The sequence below is a fragment of the Leuciscus leuciscus genome, assembly GCF_965113295.1.
Source record: "Leuciscus leuciscus genome assembly, contig: HAP1_SCAFFOLD_648, whole genome shotgun sequence".
NCBI lineage: Eukaryota > Metazoa > Chordata > Actinopteri > Cypriniformes > Leuciscidae > Leuciscus > Leuciscus leuciscus.
The window spans coordinates 12,593-17,100 of record NW_028118092.1 but is presented as its reverse complement, the minus strand read 5'-3'; positions in this window follow the sequence as shown (position 1 = coordinate 17,100).

Genomic DNA, 4,508 nt, shown 5'->3' with positions numbered 1-4,508 from the left:
CTATCTATCCATCCATCCATCCATCCATCCATCACTCCATTCATCCATGTATAACACAGGCCTAAAAACATTCACTTTTTCAAACAAAAACATATTTTTTTTAACAAAAAGTGGTTTAAACTCATGTATCTATATATTCATCTATTCATCTATCTATCCATCCATCCATCCATCCATCCATCACTCCATCACTCCATCCATCAATGTAACACAGGCCTAAAAAACATTCACTTTTTCAAACAAAAACATTTTTTTTAACAAAAACATTTTTTTTAACAAAAAGTTGTTTCAACTCATGTACCTATCTATCCATCCATCCATCCATCCATCCATCCATCCATCCATCCATCCATCCATCCATCACTCCATCCATCAATCTATCTATAGAAATAGACACTTACCTGTCAGCATTGGTGCTGTTTCAGCACTCGTGCTGATATGCACGGCAAATGCAACCATTTTGCATTGACAGGTGAACAGCTGGGGGAAAACTCAAGTTCAGTTTGCGTCAGGGCGTCTGCATGGATGCAGGGTCAAAGGCCAAAGGCCTGGCACGCTACCTCACCTAACCAGCTAAACCTACCCACCACCTGCACAAAAAAACAGAAAACAAAACCAAAAAACACTGACCACTGGCGGGACCTACACAGACCCTACCCAAAATATACCAGGATAGACCACCCCTATATAAAATAACCCTAGATACAACAGCAATTTATAAAATAGACCCCTGTTAAAAAAAAACAAATCTAAAAAATAAAGTGCAGTACCGTGTCTACACACCTGGTGGCGCTAGAGGCGCACCAAACCACCACCAGTCGACTAGCCATACATCAATTACTATATAAACCAAGTTTCGTACAGATAAAACACACCGTTGCAGATATATGGACAGTTAAGATTCGGCCAATCAGATGCCCTTTATGCAAATGAGGGTGGTTACTAATGAGGGTGAAAGTCGTTTTTACCTCCCTACCTATATGCCATTTTAACCCTAACCTAACCATAGCCTAACCTAACCATAGCCCCAAACTAACCCTAAACCCAAACTAACCATTAGTCCAAAGACTACTTTCAATATTTAACACAAAACAATAAAAAAATATGAACAAACAGTCGATCAAACTCATCTATCCATCTATCCATCTATCCATCTATCCATCTATCTATCCATCCATCCATCCATCCATCCATCACTCCATCACTCCATCCATCCATGTATAACACAGGCCTAAAAACATTCACTTTTTCAAACAAAAACTTTTTTTTTTTAACAAAAAGTTGTTTAAACTCATGTATCTATATATTCATCTATTCATCTATCTATCTATTTATCTATCTATCCATCCATCCATCCATCCATCCATCACTCCATCCATCCATGTATAACACAGGCCTAAAAACATTCACTTTTTCAAACAAAAACATATTTTTTTTAACAAAAAGTGGTTTAAACTCATGTATCTATATATTCATCTATTCATCTATCTATCCATCCATCCATCCATCCATCCATCACTCCATCACTCCATCCATCAATGTAACACAGGCCTAAAAAACATTCACTTTTTCAAACAAAAACATTTTTTTTAACAAAAACATTTTTTTTAACAAAAAGTTGTTTCAACTCATGTACCTATCTATCCATCCATCCATCCATCCATCCATCCATCCATCCATCCATCCATCACTCCATCCATCAATCTATCTATAGAAATAGACACTTACCTGTCAGCATTGGTGCTGTTTCAGCACTCGTGCTGATATGCACGGCAAATGCAACCATTTTGCATTGACAGGTGAACAGCTGGGGGAAAACTCAAGTTCAGTTTGCGTCAGGGCGTCTGCATGGATGCAGGGTCAAAGGCCAAAGGCCTGGCACGCTACCTCACCTAACCAGCTAAACCTACCCACCACCTGCACAAAAAAACAGAAAACAAAACCAAAAAACACTGACCACTGGCGGGACCTACACAGACCCTACCCAAAATATACCAGGATAGACCACCCCTATATAAAATAACCCTAGATACAACAGCAATTTATAAAATAGACCCCTGTTAAAAAAAAACAAATCTAAAAAATAAAGTGCAGTACCGTGTCTACACACCTGGTGGCGCTAGAGGCGCACCAAACCACCACCAGTCGACTAGCCATACATCAATTACTATATAAACCAAGTTTCGTACAGATAAAACACACCGTTGCAGATATATGGACAGTTAAGATTCGGCCAATCAGATGCCCTTTATGCAAATGAGGGTGGTTACTAATGAGGGTGAAAGTCGTTTTTACCTCCCTACCTATATGCCATTTTAACCCTAACCTAACCATAGCCCCAAACTAACCCTAAACCCAAACTAACCATTAGTCCAAAGACTACTTTCAATATTTAACACAAAACAATAAAAAAATATGAACAAACAGTCGATCAAACTCATCTATCCATCTATCCATCTATCCATCTATCCATCTATCTATCCATCCATCCATCCATCACTCCATCACTCCATCACTCCATCCATCCATGTATAACACAGGCCTAAAAACATTCACTTTTTCAAACAAAAACTTTTTTTTTTTTAACAAAAAGTTGTTTAAACTCATGTATCTATATATTCATCTATTCATCTATCTATCTATTTATCTATCTATCCATCCATCCATCCATCCATCCATCACTCCATCCATCCATGTATAACACAGGCCTAAAAACATTCACTTTTTCAAACAAAAACATATTTTTTTTAACAAAAAGTGGTTTAAACTCATGTATCTATATATTCATCTATTCATCTATCTATCCATCCATCCATCCATCCATCCATCACTCCATCACTCCATCCATCAATGTAACACAGGCCTAAAAAACATTCACTTTTTCAAACAAAAACATTTTTTTTAACAAAAACATTTTTTTTAACAAAAAGTTGTTTCAACTCATGTACCTATCTATCCATCCATCCATCCATCCATCCATCCATCCATCCATCCATCCATCCATCCATCCATCACTCCATCCATCAATCTATCTATAGAAATAGACACTTACCTGTCAGCATTGGTGCTGTTTCAGCACTCGTGCTGATATGCACGGCAAATGCAACCATTTTGCATTGACAGGTGAACAGCTGGGGGAAAACTCAAGTTCAGTTTGCGTCAGGGCGTCTGCATGGATGCAGGGTCAAAGGCCAAAGGCCTGGCACGCTACCTCACCTAACCAGCTAAACCTACCCACCACCTGCACAAAAAAACAGAAAACAAAACCAAAAAACACTGACCACTGGCGGGACCTACACAGACCCTACCCAAAATATACCAGGATAGACCACCCCTATATAAAATAACCCTAGATACAACAGCAATTTATAAAATAGACCCCTGTTAAAAAAAAACAAATCTAAAAAATAAAGTGCAGTACCGTGTCTACACACCTGGTGGCGCTAGAGGCGCACCAAACCACCACCAGTCGACTAGCCATACATCAATTACTATATAAACCAAGTTTCGTACAGATAAAACACACCGTTGCAGATATATGGACAGTTAAGATTCGGCCAATCAGATGCCCTTTATGCAAATGAGGGTGGTTACTAATGAGGGTGAAAGTCGTTTTTACCTCCCTACCCTATATGCCATTTTAACCCTAACCTAACCATAGCCTAACCTAACCATAGCCCCAAACTAACCCTAAACCCAAACTAACCATTAGTCCAAAGACTACTTTCAATATTTAACACAAAACAATAAAAAAATATGAACAAACAGTCGATCAAACTCATCTATCCATCTATCCATCTATCCATCTATCCATCTATCTATCCATCCATCCATCCATCACTCCATCACTCCATCACTCCATCCATCCATGTATAACACAGGCCTAAAAACATTCACTTTTTCAAACAAAAACTTTTTTTTTTTTAACAAAAAGTTGTTTAAACTCATGTATCTATATATTCATCTATTCATCTATCTATCTATTTATCTATCTATCCATCCATCCATCCATCCATCCATCACTCCATCCATCCATGTATAACACAGGCCTAAAAACATTCACTTTTTCAAACAAAAACATATTTTTTTTAACAAAAAGTGGTTTAAACTCATGTATCTATATATTCATCTATTCATCTATCTATCCATCCATCCATCCATCCATCCATCACTCCATCACTCCATCCATCAATGTAACACAGGCCTAAAAAACATTCACTTTTTCAAACAAAAACATTTTTTTTAACAAAAACATTTTTTTTAACAAAAAGTTGTTTCAACTCATGTACCTATCTATCCATCCATCCATCCATCCATCCATCCATCCATCCATCCATCCATCCATCCATCCATCACTCCATCCATCAATCTATCTATAGAAATAGACACTTACCTGTCAGCATTGGTGCTGTTTCAGCACTCGTGCTGATATGCACGGCAAATGCAACCATTTTGCATTGACAGGTGAACAGCTGGGGGAAAACTCAAGTTCAGTTTGCGTCAGGGCG